The sequence below is a fragment of the Pinus tabuliformis genome, chromosome 3_1 (genome assembly GCF_031772625.1).
Source record: "Pinus tabuliformis cultivar Carrire ecotype Pingquan chromosome 3_1, CPIR1, whole genome shotgun sequence".
Taxonomy (NCBI): domain Eukaryota; kingdom Viridiplantae; phylum Streptophyta; class Pinopsida; order Pinales; family Pinaceae; genus Pinus; species Pinus tabuliformis.
In genome coordinates this window covers 722174215-722192461 of record NC_142301.1, presented here as the reverse complement: position 1 = coordinate 722192461, position 18247 = coordinate 722174215, and positions in this window count along the sequence as shown.

Sequence of the window (18247 nt, the reverse complement as noted above, 5' to 3'; positions counted from 1 at the left end):
TTTGCAAGTTACTTAATATCCCATACAACATGTATGTTTTTCCATTGCATGCTTTTAATGTCGTTGATGATTGCGACAAGGGTGGAGAGCCTAAAGTTTTCCAGCAACTCATTGACATAATACAGGTAGATGCCCCCCTCATCAGTGATTGTTCGATGAACAGTTTTGTTGAGGGTTTTTACTTGTATGAGGAAAGCGAGTTGGGCTGGTAACTAAGGTTCCTATCCTTTGTGATTAAAGGCCACTAGATCGGAATCCGTTGGATCAATCCCACCTATCGCTGATAACAAAGCCTTCTTTTGGAGGGACAATTCTGTAGTACTTCAAGTGTCGACATGGCGGATGGCGATTGGGCCAGATCCTCCACTATATTATAATTCTGTGTTAGTCGAGCATGAGGGTTAAATGTTGATTTTTGTAATACTCCCTTAGGTGGTTTTATATTGTTAATTCAGGAATGAGGGCTGGAACAACTTCCGACGAAGTTTTTGTCGAACTATTAGGTTGATCTGTAGCCTTGTTGTTCGATGACTGTGGATTCCTGTAATCTTTATTCCTTGTTGATATCAAAGCATCATTTTCCTATTTTGAGATGGATAGAATAAGCACTTGGGATGGAGAAGCATGATTGGTAGCAACTAGATTGGTTTCTAGGTTTGGAAATGGATCAGTCAATACCGCTGAGGTACTTGAATTCTTCTTAAAAAGTTTCGTGGCCTCAATTCAGTGTGGACAATCTTTCGTATAATGGTTCTCATTACATATGAAACATGGTTGACTAGGTTTCTTTTGCCCAACAGCATTTGTAGAAGATTTTTCAGGAGATGACTTTCTTTTTTTCTCTTCTTTTTGTTTGCCCCTTTGTTCTTGCCCCATGGTTGCTTAGGATTTTTGCCTTTGTCAATTGACACGGCATTAATCTTCGAGGCAAGAGGTTCTTCATCTATTTTTTTACTAGAACCCGCATGGGATTTTTTGGATGAAGCCTTTGCAGTTTGCGTGCTTGAGGTACCAATCACACCATCGCCAGCATGAGAGTCCCTGTTCGATTTAGGAGGAGGAACGAAAAAATCTGGTCTAGGAGCATCAGGAATTTTGTCATAGAGCGTGCCAGACTGAGTATAGATCAAGTCTAGATATTGTGCACGAGCAATGACTTGCTCTTCAGTGAAGACTCCTCCCTTGGCCACATCTTCTGTAATAGAAGGTAACAATGACTTAATAAACAATTCATCTAGAAGCTGATTAGGAACATATGTCTTTACCATTCGACGACGACGTCACCACTCATGAATATGATCAGATATGTGAGTGGTTGTTGTCTATTTAAAATTGGTAAGGAGTTCTGTTCCTGTTTCGTACCTTATGGGTAACTGAAAATGGGTTAAAAAGGTGGTGGCAAGGGTGCTGAAGTTATCGAATGAAGCTCTAAGCAATTCGATGTACCATTTCGCTATTGGACAATTTAGCGTTCACTGAAAAAGGCGAAGCCTAATCGAATAATCATTGAGGGTGTCGGAAGAACACCACAAATGAAATGTCATTACATGATTCGATGGATCTTCACTCGGATTTCCATTGAATTTAGGAATATCTGACGGAATTTTATGAGGAATCGCTGGCCACCAAGGGGCGTAAGCAATTGGATCATTTGTTAGATGATTCAGATCTGGTAATTCTAAATTTGCTACGAAGGGAAACTCTTGATTCAGGTTTTTCAAAGCATACCGAAGATAAGATGGGATCGCCTGAGCACTGGGTCTTTTCATACCAGCATAATTCATTTGATGCTGATAACTTTGAGAAGGTTGATGGCATAACCATTATAATATGATTTTTGGTAACCGTTTTGAGTAAACGGTTGCCCATTACCCTCAAAGCTTTGTTGGTCAAGTCCTCGGTAAGCTTGCTGGAATTGTGGTTGTTGATATTGCACCAAACATGGCTGTGAGACCATCTGTTGTTGTCCAATACTGGATGTTTGACCAAGATGAGGGGTGATAGTACCTGTTTGAGCCTGAGTCGCTTCAGTTAAAGAGCCTCTAATCGGCGGTTGTGATTGAGTCGCAGGGACAAGAGGCTATTGTATTACGACCTGAGAGACTTGAGGTTGACATACAATAGGCAGTGCTTGTACTTGTGACACCATCACAATAGCCGGTGTAGTGGGACTGTTCGACACAAGTTGATTTTGTTGTATTGAATATAAAATTCTTCGCTGTTGAGGCAGTATTCGCACCCAACCACTGGATGTAATTCCAGTTTGACCTGAACATTGTTGTAAACTCTCATATGGTTGCTCCCCCAGAGGGAACAATGAAAAAGCATACTGCCCCCCATATGGCGACAATCTAGTGTTCAAATGGTAAATTGGTCTTTGGAGACTGGCCTGCCCAAATTGATACTGATGTGAAGGATCAATTTGCTGAGTCTCAAGATAAGAAACTCCAGATAAGATTCCAGATGAACAAATAGGAACAGACCATGCTGTCGAAACAGTCCCTGGGTGGACTCCATCTAGTGGTTGAGAACTAGTTGGGACAGATGGTATACCAACGAACATTGTCGGAGTAGTAGCAGGAAGCTCTTTTGCTATTGTATCAGAGGACACAGTCCTAGATGTCGATGGTTGTTCAGATATATTGAGTCTATCCAAAATATTTCCTAGCGATTCGACAGGAACTTGTGATGAAGGGTTATCAAAAGAACAAACCTCTATGGTAGAATAATATAGGAGGATCCCAGTTTCAAAATGCAATGGGGTACTAGATGGAAGATCCTCCACAATTTCTTCTATAGCAATTAGTTCGAGTGGAATAGGTAGACCGTCAGGTCTGTAAAATATTTCTAGTCCCGAAGAAGGTATAGACTCTGTAGCGACAGATGTTGGAGGGGTGACACCTTCTGAATTAGCCGTAGATGTAGCTGGTTTAGGAATAGAAGTGTTTACCATTACACTAGGATCAGTTCTAAAGTCCTCTTGTAACCGTGAAACTTCTTAAGTAGAGGCAGGGGTACCGGAAATAATTGGAGTAACTAGAGTCTCTGAGGAAACACAAGTTTCAAATAAACCAGGAGACTTCGACCCAGTTAAACGAGATCGCTTGGCCTAGAATGGTTTCATTTCCAGAGTCAAAGATGGTTGACTCATTAGTCTCCATGAATGATGGGGTTTTGATTGACTTTCTTCCACGATTGCTGATTACTCTCATCAACTCAAACTAGATTGGGGAAAATGTTATTTCAAATTAAATGAATTTTATGACGCTTTGACACAACTTTCTTTTTCAATTTTTAAGATTCGAGAAAATGCTAAAGATGACTCTAGTCGCCTTCGATTTTTAATGAGCCTGAAGTGACAAGTTCTTAGATGGACCTTTTATTTTAAGGAGTCTGAAAAGGAATGAAAGTGACTACTCTGGAAATATACACAGAGGGATTACCAAACCAATCGCAAAACTATAATATACACCTCGGTGGTAAATTATAGAGAAACTACCAAGGACTTTACGTACGGCAATCAATCTTCCTAAACGCTGTGTTCAGTGCATTGTGATCGATAGGGTGGCAGACAAAACTTCCTAAGGATAAAGGATATTAGCCTATTGTGGTCTCCCAATATATACTCGACGGTACGTGGGAGCACAAGTCCATACTGCCACTTGTTGTATCAGAGTTGAGGAATCACCCAACCTACTATGAAAACAATAGTTACTAGGCTTTACGATGCCAGAATATGTCTCTAGCATAGACTTCTAGATGTTGTGCATTAGGTTCCAAATCATTTTTATGTTCATTGAGGTTTATTTTATAGTTGATCTTTCTTAAGAAGTTTTCCTTTCAAGGTTCACCGCGTGATGTAGATGTATAACTCCTAAATATGCAATCTAAAATGATAAATAGTCATTTATTTTCTTTTAGCAATGAAAATCCTATCTAACAAGGAAAGAAAGATATGATTCTTTCAACATAGAGTAGAGAGCACACACTAAATGCACTTTTCCTAAATCAATTTCCACATGTAGTCTATGTAGGTTTTAACCCCATACAGAAATTACCTAAATACAAATTCTAAAACACAAAAAATAAATAATGCGAGAGCAGAACACATAAAACACATATACACAGAGATTTTCCCTTGGATCCCAAAACTAGGACTACCAACTTGATTTTTCATTATGTTCCTTTCAATGTTAGAATACATATTTATACATGCTGAAGCATCCAATACCATGGACCCAAAAACATCACGTCCCAAAAACATGTGCGAAAATTATTCACAAAACCATAGATGGGTCCGCTCAACCTAACATAGGCCCCAAAACCAAAATTTTCTGGGGTGCTGCCCCGGACCCCATAAAGTGGGGTTACGGGTGCCCCTCAAACCCCCTGTTAACTGTGTGGAAAGAATATAACACAACCCGACATTCTGCCACTTGTTGTTTTCTTTCCACAGTGGGCCACAAGAGAGCGTAGTCATTTTTCCAGCCCTAAAATGCCCATTGTTTCTCTACACCAAGAGAACTTCTCAAAACTCACAGATTTTGTCAACGCATTTGCAGTATTCTTCAAAGTGTCCACATTTACTAGCAACACCTTTTTGTCTTCTATCATATCCCTCACAAAGTGATACTGAACATCAATGTGCTTTGTCTCTGAATGATATGCAGGGTTCTTTGCCAAGAAAATTGCACTTTGGCTGTCACAGTCTATCCTTATAACTTCCTGTAGTAACCCCATACTTGAACACAATCTCTGCGACCAAACTGATTCCTTGCTTGCATGAGTGGATGTCATGTATTCTACCTTTGTAGTTGATAGTGCCAGTACAGATTGTTTCTTACTCATCCAACTGACTGCACCTCCAAATAGGTTAAACACATACCCACTTGTAGATCTCCTCTGATCCAGATCTCCAACCGAGTCTACATCAACAAAGCCATGAATATCCAAGACTCTGTCCAATCCTAGTATTCCTTGGTAGCACAAACCATAATCACTAGTCCCACGCAAATACCTAAAAACCCGCTTCACTGTTGTCTAGTGCTCCTTCCCTGGTTTTGACATAAACCTGCTCAATACTTCCACTACATGTGCAATGTCTGGTCTAGTATAGACAATTGCATAGATCAGGCTACGAACTCCACTTGCATATGGAACATGGGACATGTCCTCTTCCTCTTCTTGTGTCTTGGTACACTGTTCAACATATAACCTCACACCTACAGGAATAGGAACCTTCACTGGTTTACTATCTTGCATATTAAACCTCCGCAGTATTGTCTTGACATACTTCCTCTGGTTTAACCAGAGCTTCCTCTTTGCCCAATCTATTTTAATTTCCATGCCCAAAATATAGTTTGTAGCACCAAGATCTTTCATGTCAAATTTGGAGGACAATTGGGTCTTCAAATCCTCGATAACTTCTTTGTCATTATCTTGTCTTTGAGGTTTCTGCGAGTTACATCATTGTTTAGATTCTCTTCCGGATCCATCGCATAACGATTTTTTTCCAAATAACAACATATCATCCACATACAAAACCAGATAGATAACACGGTCACCAATTAATTGAAAATACACACAGTGATCTGCTTTACTTCTGGTGAAGACAAGTCCCCATATAAATGTATCAAATTTCTGATAGCACATCCTTGGTGATTGTTTTAACCCATACAGAGACTTCTTTAACTTGCATACGAATTCTTTCTTACCCTTCACCACAAAGCCTTCAGGTTGATTCATGTAGATCTCCTCTTCCAGATCCCTATGAAGAAATTACGTCTTCACATCCATTTGTTCTACCTCAAAATCAAAAGCAACAACAACGGATAAAAGTAATCTAATAGAAGTTACCTTAGCAACAAGAGAAAAAATATCACCAAAATCAATTCCCAGCACATGTGAATAACCTTTTGCTACCAACCGAGATTTATATTTCTCCACTTTTCCTTCTGCATTTCTCTTCTTTTTGAACACCCATTTGTTTCCAATGGGTTTCCTTCCAGCCGCAACTCTCACTAGATCCCAAGCCTCTTTTTTGTGTGAAATTGCCATTTCATCAACCATGGCCTCTTTCCAGAGTTTTCCATCCTCTGAATCCACTGCTTCCTTCACAGTTCTGGGATCATCATCAGTAACAGACAAAGAAAAATTTGAACAAAAAGCAGATGGACTATACCTTTCTGGCTGCCTTATTTCTCGAACTGATCTTCTCACAACCGAAGTTTGTGGCTCTTCATCTTTTTATTCCTCATCTACTGTAGAGTTTGATTCTTCATCCTTTAGCTCAAACTATATCCTCTCAGGTTCCTTTGGTTTGACTTCATATTTAATAACATCTTTCACCTCTCTGAACACCACATCTCGACTGTACACAACCTTCCTTGTTACTGGGTTCCAAAGCTTATAACCCTTTAAACCATCTTTATACCCAATAAAGATGCACTTTTCAGATTTACTATCCAACTTGCTTCTTTTCTCCTTTGGAACATGTACATATGCATCACATCTAAATACCCTTAGATGTGAAAGAGAGGGTTTCTTACTAGTCCATACCTCTTGTGGAGTCTTATCCTCCAGCACTGATGAAGGTGACCCTTTGACTAGGTAACATGCAATATCCACCACCTCTACCCAAAATTCCTATCCTAACCCCACACCATTGAGTATGCTTCTTGCCCTTTCCATCAACGTCTTGTTCATTCTTTCTGCAACTCCATTTTGCTGAGGTGTATATGGAGTAGTCTTCTGCAATGATATACCACACTTCTTACAAAATTCTTCAAATTCCTTGCTGAAAACTCTCCACCATTATCTTTCCTCAGCCTCTTTATCTTCTTCTCTATCTGGCTTTCCACCAGAGCCTTAAATTCTTTAAACCTGTCAAAGACTTCAGATTTCTTGTTAAGGAATTATATCCATGTATTCCTTGAGAAGTCATCTATAAATTATACATAGTACACAGACTTTCCCAATGATGGAACCTTCATAGGTCCAAACACATCACTGTGCACAAGCTCTAATATCTGTTTCCCCCTCTTATCACCAGAGGGGAAACTCACCTAACTCTGCTTCCCATATACACAATTTTCACAGAAATCAAAATCCAGAGAGCTATTACTCGTACCTTCTACCATACGTTTAGCATGAAGTATTCGAAGGCCCTTCTCTCCAATATGTCCAAGCCTTTGATGCCACAGCATGTTCTTCTCTCCAGAGACCACTAGATTTTCTTCTCCACTTTTAGGAACCATAGAACTATTGCACCCATCAATAACAGTGCTACCTTGCAGCTTTTACAGAGTTCCAATCCAAACTCCCCTCATTAATACCAGTGCTCCCTGAACCATTTTGCAGGTATCCTTTTCGAACACATTTTTTGCACCTGGATCATCTAGCTTGCTTACAGAAATCAGATTTCTAGCTAATGCAGGAATATGTAGAACACCTGGAAGCATTCTAACCCTTCCACCTTGCAACTTCAACTTTAATTTTCCATGACCAACGATTCTAGCCTTCCTATCATCCCCCAAGAAGACATCATCACCATCATATTTCTCATACTCGCAGAGCCACTCTTTATGGCGAGTGAAGTAAAAGGATGCACCTGAGTCAATCAACCACGCCTCATGATCTACATGTGTACTTGAAGAAGCCAAGTACACATCCCCACCTTCATCTGAGGTGGTTTTCACCTCTGCAGAAGGAGCATCATAAAATCCCTTTCCTTTGTCAGGAGCTTTAGATTTACAGTCCCTTTTGAAGTGCCCTTCCTTTTTGCATTTCCAACACACCATCTTTACAGGTTTTCCTGAAGATTTAGATCTCCCTTTAGATTTATATCTCCCACTCAATGACTTATTTTTGTTTCTGTTCTGGGACTGTCCTCGTACAGACAAGGCATCACTATTCTGGTTCTCCATATTTTTCTGTCTCATCTCCTCTGTTAGCAAGGCTGAGACTATTTCATCAAACTGTAAGGAAGTTACATTGCTACGTATTGCAATAACTAGACTATCCCACGAATCTGGTAGAGAACACAAAAAACTAATGCACTTATCTTCATTTGAAATTTTAATATCAACAGATGCTAACTGACTTACCACGGTATTAAATGCGTTTAGATGCTTTTTCATCGAGTCTCCGTCATTCATCCTCAAGTTATACAACTTTTTCCGCACGAACAGTTTATTCACTAGAGACTTAGATTGGTACAAAGTCCCTACCTTGTCCCACAAAGCCTTTGCCATAGCTTCCCCTGATACATTTAGCAATACTGAATCTGAGACAAACAATCGTATTTTGCTCTTTGCCTTCCGATCCAACTTCTTCCATTCTTCATCGAACATTCCCGTTGGTTTAGTACCTGGATCTACCGTGATCCACTAGTCTTTATCCACCAACAAATCCTCCATCTTGATTTTCCACAACTCAAAACTCTGACCATTAAATTTCCTGATCTCTATCTTTCCATTGTTCGCCAACTTCTTTAATCACCAGAATCGATATCACAGATCTCCCACTGAATAGGGTCTACCACAGGCCCGAGCGAAACCCCTCAGCAACAAAGGCGTCGCCTTGAAGCCACAACTACTTTGATACCAAATGTAGGTTTTAACCCCATATAGAAACTACCTGTATACAAATTCTAAAACATAGAAAATAAATAATGCGAGAGCAGAACACATAAAACACATATACACAGAGATTTTCCCCTAGATCCCAAAACCGGGACTACTAGCTTGATTTTTCGTTATGTTCCTTTCAATGTTATAATACATATTTATACATGCTAAATTATCCGACACCATGGACCGAAAACCATCGCATCCAGAAAAAATGTGCGAAAATTATGCACAAAACCATAGGTGGGCCCGCCCAACCTAACATAGGTTCCAAAACCAAAATTTTCTTGGGCGCTGCCCCGGACCCTATAAAGTGGGGTTGCGGGTGCCCCTTAAACCCCCTGTTAACTGTGTGGAAAGAATATAACACAACCCAACAATAAAATGGAAATGCACATGCACACATTTGTTTTTCAGTTCCCTTAATGTGAGAATGACAAAAACAAAACTAAGTACAAATCCAAACTACTTTTCCTATAAGCGTTTTAGCAATTTCTTTTCAAAAAATGAAAGGAAGACTAAGACGACACTTTCTCTTTTGAATGACAAACTGTTTTCAACACTTCAAAGAATTGATAATTCAAATCAAATATAATGGAAAAAGTGTAATCAACTATCTAAAAGAGGAAGACTTTACGACACTCTTTTCCTTGACTGAAAATGATAGTTGTGACACTATCGAATCAAAAGACGACAGTTCGAATAAGCAACCGTTTGCAAAGGAGGACTGTAAATGATGAAAAATACATAAAAAAAAATTCACAATTCCTTAGCAATGGAGGATGAATAATGTGAAGGAAGAAGGCTTCAACAGTGATATACTGATCATAGATAGCAAAACTACTTAATAGAGCTGAAAACAATGAAGAAAAAACCAAAATCTAGAAGTAGAAACAGTCTCATTCAATCAACGCACCTATCCTTAAGGAAAACAAGAATGCATCTCACCTGAAACACATAGGAGTTGTGATGCATCCAGACTGCCAATGAGAGATAGTGCAATGGTCTAGGGACAAGACTGAGCTTGGTTTTCACCCACAATTTGCAGCTAAGTTCAGAGATTTAGGCTGCGCTTACGATAGACAGTAAACACTAAGTATAGGGGCTGATATAATGAGGTTATTGAGCTACCATCAGGGAACATAGGATGTTTGCAAGTCAGATGTTCAGTTGATAAACCAATCCAGAGATTGGCTAAAGCAGCATTGATTTACTTTGTAGTTTCATAGCAATAGCAGTTCGAAGGCTAGCTGGCTTAACTTCAGGCTTTGTCTGTAGTTTATAAAGCAAACAATAGTAACAAACAAACAAACTATTCGCTTCCCAGCGGAGTTGCCATTTTGTTTATGGGAAAAGTAGTGTCCATTTAGAGCTACTAGTCCCACTAAGATGGGTAGCTATCATAGAAACAAACAATTCAAAGTAACTTGTGTTTTCCTTTATGAGAGATAGATGAGAGAGAAGCAGAGAGTACCAACCTTAGTCTTTTGCTTGGCTCCTTACTTGTTTCCTCCTCGCTACTTTGATAGAGCTTTTCCACTCCTTTCTCACATGTCCCGCTTCAAAGAACACCTATAGAGTCAAAGCAACAAAATACCATCAAAGCATAGATATCTATAACCATAAACAATGTAGAATTAGATGTACATTAACCATACAAATGCATACACAAATAGAAGATTTGGAAATATACAAGTATATGGAGGAAAAATCAAATAACTTTATCGATAGAAGTAGTAGAAGAGAGGATTAAAACCCAGTTGTTTGATCCAGCGCCATCCTCCCAACATGAAAGCCCTCTTCACCTCATGAAAAGCTAGATCACCCAACAATACAATGTCTCAAAGAGAAACCAACATCACTTCCTTACAAATTACAAAATTCCAGCCTCCTGGATCTCTAGGATGAGGGATCCATATATAGATGTTTGTAGGGGAGTGAGTCAGCTTCTGGGATTTTGATTAGTGTCATTCCACTGATAGTTCTTGGTTCCACTTGGAGATCTCATTGATTTCTTACTCATCCCTGGGCGAATTCAGAGAAACAAGTGTCATATGAGAAGTTTCTGGAAGATTCCATGATTTTCCACTTAGCAAATGGCCACTGCCATTTGTCCACTCTCACCCATTGCACCCTACAGAAGGCCATTTCAGTATACATCGCACTTCCTTTCTGTAGTAGGTGAGATTCATCGCATTTTAACCATGGAGCAATCAGTATGGTCCAGTTTTGGCCAGTTCTTAGTAGTTTTTCAAGGAGAACTTCTGGGAAATGATGTAATCAATTGACCTTTATCCTTTAGGGTATGAAAAAACACTTTTAGGGGTTTGAGAGCCTTGGTTTATTGACATATGTGATTGGGGTTGCAGTGCCCAAATATGTCTATAACAGAGACCTAAATATCTAGGAAACCTGTAAAGGTGTGCTGAAAATGCGGAAAGAAAGGGCACTTCAAAAGGGACCGTAAATCTAAAGCTCTTGAAAAAGTAAAGGCATCTGATGATGCTTCTTCTGTAGAGGTGAAACCACCTCAGATGAAGGTGGGGATGTGTACTTGGATTCTTCTTCAAGTAAACATGTAGATCATGAGGCATGATTGATTGACTCAAGTGCATCATTTCACTTCACTCCCCATAGGGAGTGGTTCTACGAGTATGAGAAATATGATGGTGGTGATGTCTTCTTAGGGGATGATAGGAAGGCTAGAATCATTGGTCATGGAAATGTCAAGTTAAAGTTTCAAGGTGGAAGGATTAGAACATTTCCGAGTGTTCTTCATATTCCTGCATTTTCCAAAAAAAAAAAATTATAAGCAAGTTAGATGATGCAGGTGTAAAAAAAGTGTTTGAGAAAGATACCTGTAATATGGTTCAGGGATCTTAGATTGAAACTCTATACAAGCTTTAGGGTAGCACTATTATTGATGAGTACAACAATTTTGTGATTCTTGAAAGTGGAGCAGAAAACATAGTGGTCTGTGAACAAAAGACGATGCATGGCATCAAAGGCTTGGACATATTGGAGAGAAGGGCCTTCAAATACTTCATGACAATGGTATGGTAGAAGGTATGTCTAACTTCTCTCTCAATTTTTATTTTTGTGAAAATTGTATATGGGAAGCAGAATCAAGTGAATTTCCAATCTAGTGGTAAGAGGATGAAACAAATATTAGAGCTTGTGCACAGTGATGTGTTTGGACTTGTGTCGGTTCCATCACTGGGTAAGTCTATTACTATGTATCATTTATAGATGACTTCTCAAGGAATACATGGATATATTTCCTCAGGAATAAATATGAAGTCTTTGATAGGTTTAAAGAATTTAAGGCTCTGGCAGAAAAAATAGACAGAGAAGAAGATAAAGGTGCCAAGGATAGATAATAGTGGAGAGTTTGCAAGAAGGAATTTGAAGAGTTCTATAAGAAGTGTGGTATAGCACAACAAAGTGTTACTCCATACACACCTCAAGAAAATAGAGTTGTAGAAAGAATGAATAGGACATTGATGGAAAAGGCAAGAAGCATGCTTAGTGGTGTCCAGTTAGGACATGAATTCTGGGCAAAGGTGGTGGAGACTGCATGTTATCTGGTCAATAGATCACCTTCATCAATGTTGGAGGATAATACTCCACACAAGGTATGGACTAGTAAGAAACCTTCTCTTTCACATCTAAGGGTTTTTGGATGTGATGCGTATGTACATGTTCCAAAGGAGAAAAGAACAAATTTGGATAGTAAATATGAAAGGTGCAACCTTATTTGGTATAACGATGCTTTAAAATTTTATAAGTTTTGGAACTCAGAAAAAAGAAGGTTGTTTACAGCCAAGATGTGGTTTTTACAGAGGTGAAAGATGTTATTAAACATGAATTCCTACCATAGGAACCTAAGAAGATAGAGTTTGAGCTAAAGGAGGAAGAATCAGACTCTACACCACAAAAGTAATTAGAAGGTAAAGAGCCACAAACTCCAGATGTAAGAAGATCAATCTCAGAAAGAAGCCAACCAGAAAGGTATAGTACATCTGATTTCTATTCAAATTTTTCTTTATATATTACTAATGAGGGTCCAAAAAATCTGAGGAAAGCAATATATTCAGAGGATGGAAAACTCTGGAAAGAGGCCATGGTTAATGAAATGGAATCTTTGCACAAAAATGAGGCTTGGGATCTGGTGGAGTTGTCGGCTGGAAGGAAAACCATTGGAATAAAATTGGTGTTTAAGGAGAAGATGAATGCAAAAGGAAAGGTGGAGAAATACAAAGTTTGGTTGGTAGAGAAAGGTTATTCCTAAGTGTTGGGAATTGATTTTGGTGATATTTTTCTCCTCTTGCCAAGGTAGATTCTATTAGATTACTTTTATCTGTTGTTGTTTCTTTTGATTTTAAGGTAGAACAAATGGATGTGAAGAAAACTTTTCTTCGCGGGGATCTAGAAGAAGATATCTACATGAATCAATGTAAAGCCTTTGCGGTCAATGGTAAGAAAGAACAAATATGCAAGTTAAAAAAGTCTTTATATGGGTTAAAACAATCACCAATGATGTGGTATCAAAAATTTGATACATTTATACAGGGACTTGGCTTCACCAAAAGCGAAGAAGATCACTGTTTGTATTTTAAATTAATTGGTGACCATGTTATCTATCTGGTCTTGTATGTGGACGATATGTTGCTGGTTGGAAATGACAAAGAAATTATCCAGGATTTGAAGACCCAATTGTCCTCTAAATTCGAGGTGAAAGATCTTGGTGCTACAAAATATATTTTGGGCATGGAAATTAAACGAGATCGAGAAAAGGGGAAGCTATGGTTAAACCATAGGAATTATGTCGAGACAATATTGTAGAGGTTTAATATGCAGGATAGTAAATCGGTGAAGGTCCCTATTCTTGTAGGTGTAAAGTTACCATTTAAATAGTGTCCCAAGACACAAGAAGAGGAAGAGGACATGTCCCGTGTTCCATATGCAAGTGCAGTCAATAGCTTGATGTATGCAACGGTCTATACTAGATGAGACATTGCACATGCAGTGGGAGTATTGAGCAGGCTTAATTCAACACTAGGGAAGGAGCATTGGATAGTAGTGAAGTGGGTGTTTAGGTATTTTCATGGCACTAGTGATTATGGTTTGTGCTACCAACAATTACTAGTATTGTATAGAGTTTTGGACATTCATGGCTTTGTTGATGTAGACTGGGCTGGAGATCTAGATCAAAGAAGATCTAGAAGTGGGTATGTGTTTAACCTATTTGGAGGTGTAGTTAGTTGGATGAGTAAGAGATAGTCTATAGTGGCCCTTTCAACTATAGAGATAGAATACATAACAACCACTCATGCAAGCAAGGAAGCAGTTTGGTTGCAGAGATTGTATTCAAGTATGGAGTTAGTGCAACAAGCTATAAGGATATACTGTGACAGACAAAGTGTAATTTTCTTACCAAAGAACCCTGATTATCATTCAAAGATAAAGAAAATTGAAGCTTAGTATCACTTTGTGAGGGATATGGTTGAGGACTGATCCAGGTGGCTCCAGAAAGACACATAGGACAAATATGGCTGAAAAATCAAAGTACTCAGAATGATGTCGACCCAGGACTAGAGCATAGATCTCGTCGTCTTGATTCCAACGGCATGAATGACACTTCAATCTAAGTCTAGATGATGAAGTTATCGCGAAAAGAAAGTTTCTTTGTTCCTTAGTAAAATGAGGCATTTTCCTTTAAAAATGGGTTTTAAGCCTTTATAAGGCAAATCACAATCAGAGGCAGGCAATGGACGATGTCGGTGCTATACAGGTAGTGATCGATGATATCGATGCTTGCGAATCAGTGATGGAGTGTTGGATCAACGGACTGCGTCGAAAAAACCCAAAGGCCAAGGACCAGGACCCCTGGATATTAGCAAATGCGATTAGCAATCACTGGGAAAAATCGGCAATCAATGATCTGCAATCCCGACTTGCGATATAGCGCAGACCCGACCAATTTATAGGTCCAATTTTATAAAATTTGAAATCCAAACTTTTGGATTTTTCAATTTTTTTTAGTGTTTTTCAGGTTTTTGTATTATCGCTTTAAAATGATAAAAAGTATATTTTTTAAAGGTTTTTGCACTCGCCGATTGTTCTATACAAATGGCTTCTATTACTAAAGCAACAGACCTCAAATTTTGAAGCTGCCCTATCCCAAACGTGTTATAAAACATGATGGAGGCAGAGTGTCGGGGAGGCTGTGTGCTAGAGGAAGAGAACAGGCAGAGAGCCTGTGCCAGAGAGTGCCTGAGAGGCCAAGAGCCTATGCCAGAGAGTGCTCGAGAGGCTAAAAGCCTGTGCTGGAGTTTCAAGATCATGGATGAAGAGAGCCGAGGGAGGCGAAAGGCTTTGTGACAGAGGGTGAGAGAGGTGCAACAGAGAGCAATAGAGGCTGCGTGGATAGGCTGCATGGAGAGAGGCCTGAGAGCCTGAGTACGTAGAGAAGCATGAAGCTAGAGCAGTGCTTCAAATCTGCAGAGCCACAGAGCTACAGAGGAGCATGAAAGCCAAAGAGTGCTTAAAATTCTAGCATATCACAGAGCTGCAGTGACATACGCCAGAGTGCTACAGAGCTAGATAGCCAGCAAGCTATAGAGACAAGAGTCCAGAACAGTTATTCTCTGTGAGATCGATTCTTCTTCTTTGATTGATTCTTATCCTTATGATCAATTCTTCTTGAGATCGATGCTGTGAGAATCAACGTGTCAGCAAACTTCAGCACGTTTACAGCTATGTTTCAGATGTCCACATTCTTTTGCAAAGTAGCCATCTTCATACGATTGTCGCCTTGAGATTGATGGTCTGAGTAGCTTCAGCAGTGAGGCATCCACTTCCTCAGGTGGCCCATGATGTGAGTTATATGATTTGTTTATATACTTCTTCTTTTACATTATGAAGCATGGATCCTTGATTGATATTGAGGCAGGATCTTGTTTACTCCATGTTGTCATGATTCCTTGCTTGACTTGATGCAGAATCTTCCATATGATATACTTTGTGTCATAACTCTTCATGTTATGCTTTGATATCCCTTGTTTTATGTTGCTGGGATACTCTTGTTGTCATCATGCATGTTTTTTGAGATCCCTTTTATGCCATGTTGGCGGGATGTTTATCATGCACGTTTTTATCATACTGATAGGAGTATTTTGATTGAGGGTTCTAGTTGTGGAACATCTCTTAGAGCCACTCCTGTGTGAGGTCATTCTTCCTTATATGATCGAGACATCATCTCTTGTGTACATCATCTTTATTGACAAAACTTAATGCAGCGTCCTACACCATCTTGACACGGGGCTCAGATACATAGTCCCTTTTGGATGAACTCTGTTATCAACGGCTTTTGTTTTCATGTGCTGATTATTGATATGTTCCTCTTCTTTACAGCATGTAGATATATTCATTAATGTTCTTTTAAAATTGCAAATTTAACACATCACAAAAGTAAAAGGTCTTCGAAGGGTCCTTCTTCACACCTGGACCTGGATCAAGTGGTATCAGAGTGGTCGTTATGTTGATGTGGATTGCATCGTGAACAATGGAACATGCAATGATAGAGGATGAAAGAGCAATGTATGAGACCATGCTTGACATTTCCAAGAAAGTGGAAATTGTGTATAAAACTCTACAGAAAGAGATAGAGGAAAAGGAGCGATTACAGCTTTAGTTGAAAGCCACAGAAGAGGACATGGAAGAACTGAAGCAAAACAAACATAATCTTCAAATAGAGAATGATGAATTGAAGATGCATCTACATGAAGAGAAAGAGGAGAACCAGAGTTTGATACTATAGCTGCAAGCAAAGGACGAGGCCTTGGAAAGGCTGCAACAAGAGCCATCTAACGTAAAAATTAGTTCTTCATCTTCATGTATGTTTCCTGATGATAATTTCGCTATGTTTGAAAATCACACAACAGGAATTGGCTCCAAAATGTTGAAGAGAATGGGGTATCAACGAAAAGGCTTGGGTGTCAATGGCTAAGGCATTGTTAACCTCATCCAAGTAGAGGAATTACTGTGTCAAGCAGGACTTGGGTATGTCAGGAAAGAAGTTGGGGAAGGCACTGAGACATTTAGCGAACCACCAACAACGGATGAGGAGCAACCCTCATCGGTTCTTTCCAAATATAAAGAGAAGGTAAAATATGTTGATTTTCTTTTAATTTCATCTTCTCATAGTATGATGTCTATTAGAGATTTGACAATCCCAATTACAGGGACAAACATGAGGCTCCTTACAAAGATGAGACACGAGGAGAAAGAACTTGGTGTTAACAACCAACGCATAACTCAACCTTTGGAGGTTGTGCATGAACATCGATTTGTAGGTTCAAGATACACTAAAGGAGAGTGATCAAAGGTGTCAGATTTGTCTGAGAAATCATCGAGGAAAGAGAATGATGGGAAAACATCCCCATCATGCCATGGTAGTTCCCATTATAGGGCGAGAGATGAGGCAAGCTCGCGTCGCCATACTGACATGAAAGACAACAAAGGAAGGTATAACCATTTTCGATCTTCGAATGTTCATTTTGATTATGTTCAAGTTGTTAATAATGAACGAAGATTAAAACATCACAAAACATGTACCTTTTGTGGTTTACCTAACCATACCTTTTCTAAGTGTTGGAAAAGAATGGTAGCACTCATGAGGTGTGAAAGACTCTCTCAATAGCATGAAAAGAAACAGGTTAAGCAGGTATGGAGGAAGAAATCCTACTGCAGTCATTGCGACAGAAATGGCCATTAGAGAGCCACATGTTGGAAGCTCCATCCAGAGCAGTGCCCTAAAGAAAAAGCAGCGGTGTGTGAACTAGGAAGAGCAGTTGTTCGACAAGAAAACCACCTCAAGGAGGTGACCCATTCACATTCATCAGTGAGATATGGTTTCTAGACATGTTGTCGTTTCATGGCCATTCTTTTGTAAATCATTTGTTGCATTTTAAAGTGTAAAGGTGTTGATGTGTTTCCATCACTTGATCAGCAACAATGATGTTTGGTCTTGTTTTGAGTCATATTTTTAGTTTCATGTTAAAGCTCTAAAAGTGAGGTTATGTTTCTGTCATTTGTGAAAACAATAATGTTTGGCCTTATGAATGTAAATCATGTGTTGCAATGATGATGTGTTTTCCATCACTTTTTGAAGCAACCATGATGGGTTTGCCTTGTTGTCATAGCTAGGGTATTACGTCCATCTTGTTGTAAACTTGACCAACGAGTATGTGTTATAAACTCGTGGCAAGTGTGCAACATTGGGTCTTTAGTTGATCATGTCATTAAAAGCGTGTAATTTGCAAACAATGTACTATAGGTTGTAGAAGTAGCAGGTGTTGGTTCATTGCTTAAGGCTCTGAAGAACAAAGGTGAAGGAGAGGGAAGTGAGACCCTTTCAGGATGCTTGTGATGCAGATAGGGTACAGAGAGAGAGTTCTAGATTACTTCTCATGCTTTTGGAGGACCAAAAGCTCCTTAATGGGGAGGATTGATCTAGGTGGCTCTAGAAAGACACATAGGAAAAGGATGGCTCAAAAATCAAACTGCTTAGAATGATGTCGCCCTAGGACTAGAGCATAGATATCGTCGTCCTGATT